Genomic DNA, 13692 nt, shown 5'->3' with positions numbered 1-13692 from the left:
AATCCATTTTCGTACGTTTCGTCAATCAATGCAATCGTCTGAACTTTAAGATATATCAGATGGTGTAACATGACAGAGCACAGTACCATGCAATAGTGACAATCAAGGAAGCAAGTAAATGATAAGATTGATGATACAAGCAATTTGAACAACGTAATTAATGCTTCCAACACTTTGATCAAATTTACCCAAGTCAAATATTCTATAGTGTAAATATCTACTTTATATCGCCATTTAAATTACACTATGTTTCGTGATATAGACAAGTAGACGTAAATATACTTAATCAATGACTAAGACAGTTAATCATACAAACAGCTATAGGCTTATCCCTTCGTAGATAGAGTGATTACTTATTAAAGTCAGCATTTTGTGTCTGCTTCGTAAAGATGACCTGTATTTAATAAAATATATCACATGTTAAAAAAAAGAAATAAAAAATAAACAAATACTTCTTTGAGATATGGCCATCAAAAATAGTCCGGAATGACCAGGAGATTATGTACTGTAGTCAAATCACAACACACTCAATGAAAGTTTGATCTTATTCAATAAGAATACAACAGCAACTTCACCAATACTCACTTCATACGATTGGTTGTAAATAAATGTGAAGTAAGCATACAATAAACACTGCAGTACAATAACAAGCACGCTTGAAAAAACTGTTAAGGTGTTTATGAGTAGCAACTCCATTGGCTGTGAGGTATAACAAATAACATAAGTGAAATGATGGTTGGTTATCAATGTTGCGCCAACTCTGGAACCGCACCCATGGTCTGAATGCATGCAGTAAATGTCTGTGAAGTGAGCCCAGAAAGGTTTCTTTTTTCCAAAGTATAAATAGATCTCTAGCTTTTCCTAAGAAGGTCAAACTCGGTTGTTGTTTGATTCCATCAGCTTCAATTGGAGAACACATCTCATCTCTTTTTTGAAAAGCTGAAAAAATACAGAGCACATTAGCAATTTCTGAGTAGTGTACACCCATTGGTACACAACATACAATTTAGACCTACTTTCCTCGCCAGAACGAACCTTTTTTGCCTCGAATCAAAGTCAAAAGACGGTGAATAAATGAGCAAAACCTTATTTGCTGGGCCGTAATAAGTACTGTTGTCACTTTACACAATTTCAACCTAATTAATTAAATTTAACAACCAAACTAAAGCCATTCTTTTGATCTTATTCTTACCTTTTGTAGGTGTTATAACAGACATGATTTTCCACACATTTGCAATTAAATTTATGAAACAGGCAGCATCTTTTTTTCATTTCTTCATCTTTCGGAAATCAAAACATTGGTACTTTCACTGCAGTCTTGCAAGACTTGTACATACCCACTTTTACAGCTTGTTACACAACACACAAACCCCATTTCACAAATATAGATTATTACAGCACTGAATTTATCACAATAAAACCTAAATGAAAGATCAGATTAAAACCTTGGATTGCTACTAAAATTTAACATATGTATGTATATACTTTTGTTTATAAATTACTTTCTGGACTACTAACAAGCTAGCCCTTTAGTTAGCCTATATTGATTTACTTCATATTATAGCTTAGGCTTACAGCTATAACCATACAGAACCTCTTTAGGGGGCAAAATGTGTGCAATTTTAATGAAACATTGCTTAATTCAGTGGCGTATTCTCCATACATGCAAGGCATGCACTGCATGCCTTACAATTCTGATGAAATCAGAAATCAAATAGCAAAAAATAAAACAAAAACAGAGAAGCACACATGTAGTATTGAATGACAGCCTAATGAAAAGTGTTGTGGATTGAATTTGCCAGTTCCAATATTGATGTGGATGAGCAGTCATAATAATAATAATAGGATGGAGAAAGAAAACCGGACATAAAAGAAACCCATCCTCAGGCAAAAGCCCATCAGCATAATGTTTCAATCCTAAAACTAGCACTGTTACCACTATAGGCTACCCTCAAAACCTTTTTTTCCACCTGCCACAATTAGAGCCCTTTTGCTCCCAGCCTAGCCTATCTGTGGTTTTATTAGCCAGCTTGGAGAAAGATATTAATTGCACAGGCTTTCTCAAGTTTGCAACGTTCTAACCGCTTCACCAATTGCACAGGTGGTAGGCTACCTGAGAAGCCATGATGCCAGCAATTGCCTAGGTTAGGCTACCGAAAAAAAAAAAATTAACATTACCAATTTGTCAGGCTCAATTTTTCATGCACCAGTACCTAGGCTACAGTTAACTGACTAACTTGCTATATCTGCTACATCCAGTGCCAAGAAAATTACACTAACTCATTTTCCATTGATAATTATTTTATGCGCGCTTTCATTCATTTCAATTAACTGACTAACTTGCGTTAGTCAGTTGTTGTATTTCAACATTTCAATTGTACATGCATCAGTACACTTCACTTAACTGACTAACTTGCGAACTTAACCTACCAGCCTGCTCCTGTACCAGACATTACTAGCAGAAGACCAAAGAAAGAAAACGTAAATGACGCAATGACGTAAGAAAGCGATACGGCACCTGATTGGTCAGTTTTCGAGATAGGCACAAAATAGAGAACCTTTTGTAAATATGCGTCCGGTGGCACAGCAAAAGGATAAGATCATGTTTTCTTCGGCATTTTTCGGATATAAAGCTAAGGGTTATAGGTGAATTGTTCGTAAACAGTTGTTCGTAAAGCAGATGTTCGTAAACAATTGTTCGTAAAATCAATTCTTCGTAAAGCAATTTTTCGTAAAGCAATTCTTCGTATACATCAATTCTTCGTAGCCTATAGGTGAATTGTTCGTAAACAGGTGATAGGTGAATTGTTCGTGAACAATTTTTCGTCACAAACAATTCACGGAGAGAATGTGGGATTGCCGGGCCTGCATTTTCCTTCAATCGCACTTGGGTGACTGCCCTTTTCATGCTTTGCACACTTAGTTCAGGTCCTTAGGGGAATCTTTAGGCTAAACGTGTTACACGTTGTTTTTTTGCATATTTTTGCAGTTGATCAACCCAACTTTGATTTTAGTGGGTGCCGCAACTTTTTGGGTCACGTGATCACCCCCAAATCGGGGATTTCCCCAGAAATCACGTTTCAGCTCTTTTTACGTCATTTTTGTGCAATTACATATTCGATTTTTGTATATTTTAACTTAAAAAGCACATACTAATAAGTGAGACAAAATAAACACAAAATAATTTATTTGATGACGTCATTGTGACGTCATCAAATATTTTTTTTTGCTTTTTTAACCTATTTTGGTCGTTTGCTGTTGGTTTTAGTTGGAGTACCGGTTACTAAAACCATTTCACAATTCCTAAAAGTAGTTTCGTCATGATTGCGTCTTTTATGACGTCATCATTACATTATTAAAACTAGACAACTTCAAATTCAGGAACCAAAGGTAAGTTTATTCCGAAAAAAGCGATCAAATACTCTCATTATTAGTTTTGCAAATGCTTAAAATTTTACAATTGCAAGCAATAACAATAATTCCAGTACAGTATGACGCAATAACGACGTCATCAAGGGAATAACCAGAAGAGCAGCTACCAGGGGTGAATTTCCCTTTTGGTCATGCCACTTTAAAATTTAAAATAATTATGTAGCCCTAATTATGATCTACAAATCCAATTAATACACGACCCCAGATGATGCAATGTCAGAGTCTTAACACTGTTAATTCAAGATGAAAAAACTAGCGGTTTTCGATGTTAAATTCCTACCATACGTAATTTGATATTAAAAAAAATCGTGTACGACAAGTTTTTTCAAGTTACAAGATAGAGTTTAGAAAGTCAAAAGCATTTCTTGAATGATGATTGTGGATTGGAGATGAAACGTCAATGTGGATTGAAGATGAAACATCAGAGAGGATTGGATATTTTGTGGTCGAATTGCATGTTTCGTACTCGCATGAACAAAGACTTGTGCATTTTATGGATTTTTTCTTACAGGGACATCGAGAGCCACAAGTAGACTGACAAAACGGAACAAGCTGATTTGCATCATTATGTTTCCAACCCCAAGCTAAAGGAGAAGGTAGTTGCTGAACATTTACGAGGCTTGATTTCCGTATTTCAGCTTGATGTCCGTATTTCAGCTTGATGTATCGCTCTGCGTGTATGTTGCATCAAAGCAGCTGACGTTGGTGGCAGCTTTTCAATAGTGCAACCATTGGTAAACATCATATAACGGCATTCGTCTACATCCGTGATAGTAGGACTATTGCCATAAAGAGCTATGACATACTTTTGTATGTCATTTATAGAACTAGGTGAGCTTGAGAAATTCAGAGAGTTAAATAAGCCACACATTGCGGTAAGATTAAGCATCCAACAATCCCAAGCCTTTTTTTCCGAAGACGAAACAGTATCACAGATTGTGATAGCATAAAACAAAGGTAAAGAAGCGCAAATCATCTGAGATTGAGGTGAAGATGAAACAATATCATGGATTGGAATGAAGCGAGTTTTTTCTCCAACTCCAAATTCAACCCATAGTTTACAGATTTCTAACTTGTCAAAACACGAAATTGCAATAATTACCACATCAGTATCTACTGTTTTGACTATGGCATCGGATTTTCCATGTTTCACATGGAGAAACATACGGGTGTCTGCCTCTTCGTGATCACATGGGGAAACATCAGACATGTCCAATGTTTGATTGTTAAGAGCTGTATCTAATGATGTTACAACAATCGTAAACAAGTTTGGATCGACTGAAGTTATCACAGCTTGTTGAACCACTTGATATAACGCAGTTTTGTTGCTGTCATTTCCCAAAAACTCAGACCAGTTGAGAGGAAGACGAGTATTACTTGTGACAGCCACGTAACATCCAGACCCTGTTTCTTGCAGAAGATAAGCCTCAGATAGCTACTGCCATCAAAGAACATGCCAGCAGTGTGATGTCAGCCGATTATGAAGTAGTGAAAGAATCTGCCTCGAAAACCGATCACTACATTCCTTGATGGAGGGTTCTTGTTGCATCGAGTGCCATGGAAACTGGAGACAGTTATGGGTCTATTGCACTGTCGTATGCAGATTTTACCATTCGTCATTATCGCTTAGCAACGGTGGTCTTTGATGGATATGGTGGTCCGTCTATCAAAGACAATACCCATCAAAGACGCGGCATGAACGTCCACCCGGTTGTTCACTTTACTGTAGACACCCAGTTCATTGGAAAGAAGGAGCAGTTCTTGCCTCGAGCTTCCAACAAGGAAGGATTAATTTCTGCTCAACTGAGGAATAGAAGCTGCAATGTGATGAACGCTCCAGGTGATGCAGATGTTGACATCGTCAAGACGGCAGATGGACAGCCCTCATCGACATAGTACGGCTTTAATTGGTGAAGACACGGACCTTTTAATATTGATACTACGCTATGCTGACACTGACCCAGACATTAAAGACCTCTACTTCCACTCCGAAAAGGCTTACGCAACCAAAATACACGACATCAACAAACTTAAAGCAATCATCGGACTAGACATAATTATGCTTACAGCTCCTCTTCATTCATGCATTCACCGGTTGTGATTCAACGTCAAGGATATTTGGTATCGGGAAGAAGACGCTTTCCAGAAACTAGTGAAAAGTCAACCAATAATCAAAGAATGTGCAAATTGCTTTATTCTCCCAAATCAGACAGACCACATCATTAAGGATCTTGGAAACAAAGCTATGACCGTTATGTTTGGCAACGATGGCAGTAGTAACCTAGAAACACAGCGATACAATACATTGGTCAAGAAAATTAAAACAGCCAAATCCTTTGTTCACCCTGAACGCTTGCCACCTACATCATCCTTTACCAAATTCCACTGCCTCAGAGTTTACTACCAGATTATGGTCAGGATGGGTAGGCTACTGACGATGGTATGGATGCTCTAGACTGGGGATGGAAAGTAGACAATAATCAGATGGTTCCAATCATGACGAACATGAAAGCTGCCCCGGACAACCTACTGAAAGTGATCACTGCAATTGCGAATCGTGTTCACCTCACTGTAGTTGCCGGAGATATGTGCTACCATACCATGCTGGATGTGGACCATGCCAAACTGGTTCATGTGTCCATACAGCAGTCACATAATTACAGACGATGACATCGAGAGTCACAGCGATGAGCATTAGTAATACTTGATCCATTTGCTTTCTTTACGCTGATTATGTCAAGAGTCTACATGACCACATCGTATGAGCTCTTTATGCCTGCTCAGTTAACCCAAATACATATAGAAATTTACCGGGTTTATTAATAAACAATACATTGTTATTGTACATTTTTAATTGTTTTGGCAGCCATCTTGGATTGCCATATTGAATTTATAGGCTATCAGATAATTTAACAATTCTGAGAATGGTCTCATTGACTTCACAAGGTATAAAAACCTAGATATAGACACCAAAACTACACGTTTTGGTCATATGATAACCTAGTTATGGTCAATTTACTGTCATTTTAATGGTTTGGCAGCCATCTTGGTTTGCCATATTGAATTTATAGGCTATCAGATAATTCAACAATTCTGACAATAGTCTCATTGACTTCACAGGGTATACAAACCTAGATATAGACATCAAAACTACATGTTTTGGTCATATGATGACCTAGTTATGTTCAATTTACTATGTTATTTTAATGGTTTAGCGGCCATCTTGGATTGCCATATTGAATTTATAAGCTATCAGATGAATTAACAATTCTGATAATGGTTTCATTGACTTTACAGGGTATAAAAACCTAGATATAGACACCAAAACTACATGTTTTGGTCATAGGATGACCTAGTTATGGTCAATTTACTATTATTTTAATGGTTTGGCGGCCATCTTGGATGGCCATATTGAATTTATAGGCTATCAGATAATTCAACAATTCTGAGAATAGTCTCATTGACTTCACAGGGTATAATAACCTAGATATAGACACCAAAACTACATGTTTTGGTGATACGATGACCTAGTTATGGTCAATTTACTATGTTATTTTAATGGTTTAGCGGCCATCTTGGATTGCCATGTTGAATTTATAGGCCATCAGATGATTTAACAATTCTGAGAATGGTTTCATTGACTTTACAGGGTATAAAAACCTAGATATAGACACCAAAACTACATGTTTTGGTCATATGATGACCTAGTTATGGTCAATTTACTGTTATTTTAATGGTTTGGCGGCCATCTTGGATGGCCATATTGAATTTATAGGCCATCAGATAATTCAACAATTCTGACAATAGTCTCATTGACTTCACAGGGTATAAAAACCTAGATACAGACACCAAAACTACATGTTTTGGTCATATGATGGCCGAGTTATGGTCAATTTACTGTTTTGTTCAATGGTTTAGCGGCCATCTTGAAAATAACCACTTTCCGGAAGTTGGATTCCTTAAGATTTTGAATATGTTAGTACTGACACTCAATACTAATGAAATCAGTTGAAAAACCATTGGTAACTTATTGTAACCAAAAAAGTAACACCAACAACAAACAAGCGACTACAATAAGAAAAAAACAAGCAAAAAATTAATACATGACGTCGCAATGACGTCATTAATAACATAATTTTGTGCGATTTTTATCTCGTGTATTTTGTAGTGGCAGTCAGTCCAAATGTAAAAAAATAACGTATCTAATTGCATAAAAATGCCGTGAAAAGAGCTCAAAATTGACTTGGGGGGAATCCCCGATTTGGGGGTGATCACGTGACCCAAAAAGTTGCGGCACCCATTAAAATTGAAGTTAGATTCATCAGCTACAAAAAAATGCAAAAAAACAACGTGTAACACGTTTAGCCTAAAGATGCTCATTTTTTCCCCTAAGGGCCTGAACTAACTTGGCAGTTTTGCTGCCGTGGCTTGACTGAGTCCAATAGTTTTTGCTGAGACGAGGTAACTTGGGGCATCACGACTGTCTTTCGCTGCTAAACGAATATTTTCCATAACCTTTGCTGCTTCGACATGACCAGCATCTCCAGCATGATTGTGCTCACCTCTGGATTGTACAATGGCTGCCATAGCAGTTGTTACTCGTGCAGGACATTTCTTATTAAAATGCTCACATTTCCAATAAGTAGTTTCTTGCCCTTGTGCGTTAAGTGCACTATAATCTTTGTAATAAAGCTGGCCACTATACAAAAGTTTTGGCTTTCCTTTTTCGCTGCTCACAAACTGTAATGCCATTTTGAATCAGGGACTCTACACTCTGTCTGCTCGTCTACACTCTACAGGTACAGCACGTCTTTAAGCACAATTAGCACATTTTTAGCATATAGGCTACCCTAATTGATTGTAAGTAAACAATTGTAACTGTTTTTTTTTCTTAAAAGCTGTAGCCTAACTTTTATGAACATTTGTTTACGAACAATTGGTAATACGGTCAATTGCATGCCCGAAGAATTGCTTTACGAAGAATTGATTTTACGAACAATTGCTTACGAACAATTGTTTTACGAAAAACTGTTTACGAAAAAAACGTCGGACACCAAAGCTAAGTCTCTATGTTTTCTTGTTGCTAATTCCAGACTGAGATATTTGAATGTTTGGTATTGGCAAAACTCGCTCTTTTAATGCAGTTTGGTTTAAAATTAGGCAAACTTTGTTTTAGAGACATAGGTTGATTGCTTTTTTTTTTGCGAGATTATTACAGTTTTATTATTTATCAATTTTCTCCTTGGTTGATTCAAAAAACGATCTTATTCCGGTAAGTCACTAACTTTTATGCTCTAAAGCAGGGCTTCCCGATTCGTTTATCACCCCACACCCCATGAGATTGATGAAGCCAATCTCGCACCCCCTGTTCTGAACCGGAGTGGTTCTGAGAAAAAAATTAAAATACGTACGAAAACAACGCAGAAAAGTAGCTAATCGGCCTTTATATGGCTAACGAATAGGAAAATTTCTGTTATCAGCAACTTGTTGGGTGGTATTTTTTTGTTGTTGTGCATTGTGCTGTATAGGCCAACATAGAATGCTCTGAGATAATCACGACCTCAAAATCCATCTCTATATACGGTATAGCTCTTCTTCCTCGATGTATTTTCGCACCCCCAGCAACAGCTACTCGCACCCCCAGGGGGTGCGGGCACCCCCAATAGTCAACCCAAAGTTTAGAAAATGTAACGTCATAGAGGTCATATATCTTGATGAGTGTAAAACAAAAAGCTTTGAGACAATGAAGTTACTTTAGGCTATGTCTGATATATTCAAGTTTTGTATAACGAATAGCTGTTTAGATGTTAATCTAGATCGAACAAGCGATCTCAGCAGTTGCAGATGGCTTGCATCCTTGCACAGTTTGACGAGAAAGTACATCATAGGCTAAAACTTTTCTTGTAGCCTAAACAATGTAGAACATCCGTAAATTCAATTTGAAAGGTTGAAACCCCGAACCCCCCTCCCTTGGCTACGCCACTGGTGCAAGACAGTGGTATATTAAGTTATTTAATTTCTCTTGTTTTCTACCAGGGCTGGAAAAAATGTTTAGCTTCCCGGGAATCTGTTTTTTAGAGAAAAAATTTCCCGCGGCTTACAATCACGATAATGAGAACCTTATATAATTGTTCTTTGTAATACCGCTTTGAAGGAGGATTACGACTATGAACAAAAGAATAAATTTTAAACTTCATTTTGAATTGAAAAGACATGACGTAATGTCTTCCAACCTTAGTTATATATTTTTTCATTATGTAACGTCTTGTAGGAATAAATTGAAAATGAGTATAATCACTCAAAATGAAAGTAATGGGACTACGAATCCTCACTAAACCAATCAATCAATGGTCTTGTTGCACTGAAGATGACAACCTTATATTTTACTGATCTCCAGAGCTGACGTAAACCGGCATAGATCTGTTAACTCAATTCAAACCCTTTGAAAGTTGGGGGGGCTGTCAATTCAACTTTTTTGTATCAACAGTTGTATCTCTAAAACCACTGAGGCTGCGACTACGAGATTTCTTGACTTTTCCAAACTTTTATTCACCTTTATTGAGCTTAAATTTTGAGCGAATAAAGATTATAAATTGAAAGATATAAGGCATTTCTCAGCACATCCTCTGAAATATTTTCCTACCAGCTGGATGAAAGTAATTAATTTGGCCCATGTCTCGTTAATCCTAACTGTTTCACAGCGTGAAGGGCATTGGCTGTATGTAAAATAATGTAAAAAAAATTAATCACAACATTACTATGCACGTTCTTCATTACTCTACCAAAAAATAATGTGTAAACTCACGCTACAAATTACACTCATAAGTGACCTCAACATTTCAACGTATAGGGGAACGTTCAAATATTACGTAACGCCTTCGAGGGGGAGGGGGGGTTTATGCAAAGCGTTACGTTAGCGTCACATCGGGGGGGAGGGGGTTCAAGCAAAACGTTATGTAACGCTTTCGAATACGTAATGGTAGTTTTTTGTGCTGAATTCGTAGTGAAAAAGCGTTACATTGGGGAGGGGGGGATTGAAAAAAGCGTTACATGGGGGAGGGGGGTCAAAAATTCGGAAAAAAAGCGTTACGTAATATTTGAACGTTCCCTAGGCCTATGACCAGTTCTAAAATTCATAGTTTTAATTTTCGAATATGCTCAGCGTGAATAATTTTACAAAGTGAATCCCAAATTTTGAAACCGTGCCAAAATAACAGAGATATCACTCCTAAAGCATAAGAAGAATTGACAGCTCCCCCCCAAACTGAGCAAGACTCCAGGAGCCCAAACTTCTAAGGATTAAAAGTCATGTCGACTTATTCTTGATGCCCCCCTTATCGAAAATTGTTCTTTGTAGTACCGCTTTGAAGGTGGATTACGACTATGAACAAAAGAATAAATTTTAAACTTCATATTTGTATTGAAAATACATGACGTAATGTCTTCAAACCTTATCACATTTTTTTCATTACGTAATATTTACCACCACCAAACCACTTTTGACGATCGAATTTGTTAATTTATTATTCGGTAAAATGTTTAGATGATGTCACGTCATTACGCCGATTTGTAATTTCATTCATGACGTCGTATGGATGAAAAACTTTTACAAGTTTTATACTCTGCTGAGATTAAAGAAGAAACATAAATAATAAATATTGGAGAAATTGAGTCTCCTTTACAACTTAAGAATCGAACAACTCAAAACTGCTGAAACAAAACGTTTTGTTTAAGTGAAAGAATCACTGCAAGCAACCAATGCCAAAATGCGCGCGGAAGAAGTCATGGGAGTGTGAGGTATCAAAAATTTAACAGGTTGTTATTTTCTACATCAATATGTGACGTTAGTTAAAACTTTAAAAAGTCTATATCTTTGCTTCTGTAGAAAATCTTTTTATCTACTGTAACTGTAAAATTTAGTCATCAAGGTTTTCCATACTTTTTTTTAAAGATAGAACTTTTACCCCCCCCTTGCAACTTGAGGTTGGGATCCAAATATTAAAGAAATAATATTAATATGTATTAATAAAAAAAAAATTAAAAAGATGATGCCCAAAACATTGGGGGGGCAGCTGCCCTGCCTCCCCCCCGCCGGCGTCACTGCCTGACACTGAAGAAATTTTTTAATATGAAAGACTCAATTAAATGGCGAATGCCCCCCTTGCCCTCATTTTTTCTGCAGATGGAGGGGCAGGGGGGGCAATGGTGCCCTTTTAAAGTCACGTAAGCTACTGCACATTTTGCAATATAACAATTTCTGCTATTCGCTTTTAGCCTAATTATAATCTTTCATTTTTGCCTCAAAATAATATTTACGGCACAAAATTTTGCAACACAGTACAGGCCTTAAACCTCGTTGTTTTTCGGCAGCCATCGTGGCCTACCGGGAGCTCCTTCTCGGCGTCCAAATCTGCGTGCTTGGAGGCCAAAATACAAAATAAAAATAACGATAGCACAAGTAAATATAATTAAACTTGCAACAATGCTAAATTGATCACTTAGCGTTGTTGAAGTCTGGGCCTGGGCGACGTCCTACAATAGAATCGTTGCACCACGCAATAACTGCTTTATCGGGATTGTAATCCAGTACTGCGGGACCATCTAACGACACTCGCACGAGTGTCTCCAATGTAGCTGATTTTAAAGAAGTTCGCCACTCCCCTAAAATTCTTTTTAGCAACGAAAAACAACGTTCGACTTGTGTTGACGATGACGACAAGGTAATAAAATAAGTATTTCAATGATGTGAAGGACATTACTAAAAGAAGCATTTGCAATGATCAAAAAATGTTTTCCCCTCCGATGTCAAACTAACCAGTCTAACCTAGTTCTCCTTTTTAACAACGATTCAATGTCCGACAACATCGAATCAACATAAAAACGACAATAATGCCAGCCGATGTAAATTAGCACTTCGGATTAAGACTTTGTTAAAATAACAAATAAAATAATCGGAAATTACAAACAAGACTTACAGCGCTGGTGATCGCAGATGGATATATTCCATCAATAACAAACTTTCCCGCACAATGCAACAGTGGCGGTTATGACGCGCTGACCTAATTTTGCGTCACTCTTTCATACTACATATTTTCGACAGTTAATCCACGATCATTCTATTGCGAAATTAAATAATTGGCTAGGAAGAGACCGGCGGCCAAACTTGGCCGATTGAGGAGATAGCACCGGCGGTCATTCAAGCACTATTTAGCGACCATGGCCGCAGGTTGCTTTAAGGCTTGACAGTAGGTTACATCATTATAACATAGCATGATGCCCTTCTTTGTATACCGGACGCTTGTAGGCTATCATTACTCAATGCATAGTGAGCTGATACATTAGCATTATCGCTATATCTTATCTTAAAACTTGAAAAAAAAATGCCCTTTCAGTAAACAAAAGTGCCCTTTTTTCGTAATCTTGCCCCCCCAGTCAAAAATCGTTCCGGCGCCCCTGGATGTAGGCCTACGATCGTGCTTTCCAACGATGGCAAAATTGCTAAAATCCGAGCAGTATGAGAAAGCTACAGCACATAGTGGCAAAGGTTTTATATTTTTGATGTTAAACTTTAATTAGATAAATTTTTAGTTGAGTTGATGCAAATTGATAAGCTTTAAGTTATCCTAGGGCCTTATATCGAACACTCGACGTTGGTGTAATGTTTTAATTGTAAAAAAATAGTCACTCGACGTTGGTCTAATGTTTTTATTGTGAAAAAATTGTCAAAAAATCCATATTCATTCCGCCTTATCACCTCCATTCCGCCGCTTTTTACATTCCTTTTTTTCACCCTCCCAATAATAGTTGCGTCCGTTTTGTGACGTCATATTGACATAAGAAGCGGATTTTATACGAGCAATGGAGCACCATTGTTGCCATTATTTAGTTGCAGTCTCGCGGCTGGCCGGAGCGATTTTGCGCGGCTGAGGTTGTGATTTTTAGTAAATTGCGCGGCTGCGCTTGTGATTTTTCATGAATTGCGCGGCTGAAACCGCGGCTGGAATTTGAAGTGCGCGGGGGATTTATCCCCCGCGCAGGCCAAACTTTCCAATGTGGTATCCTCCTTTTGCCTTCACCAAATGCCTTAGTCTGTTGTGCACTTGACTGCATGAGGCACGCAGCCACTAGGGTGTACCAAAGAAAATAAAGTTCTTTGGATTTTTTAGCCTATTTGCTAAAACTTGCATTTAGGGTCACAATTAACTTTACAACAAAAATTTTTCAATTTCAAAGATGTCTGACTTCGGTATTCTGCGTTTC

At 37.5% G+C, this 13692-nt stretch overlaps 1 protein-coding gene across 2 annotated transcripts in view; it reads left to right on the top strand.

The window, feature by feature from the left end:
- Nucleotides 1-13692, top strand: part of LOC145785424 (autophagy-related protein 13-like) — a 36466-nt gene that overhangs the window by 6749 nt on the left and 16025 nt on the right. The window lies entirely within an intron of this gene.

This window comes from Aplidium turbinatum, chromosome 16 (assembly GCF_918807975.1).
Source record: "Aplidium turbinatum chromosome 16, kaAplTurb1.1, whole genome shotgun sequence".
Taxonomy (NCBI): Eukaryota; Metazoa; Chordata; class Ascidiacea; order Aplousobranchia; family Polyclinidae; genus Aplidium; species Aplidium turbinatum.
The sequence above is the reverse complement of the archived record's forward strand: the minus strand, read 5'-3'. Positions and strand labels throughout refer to the sequence as shown.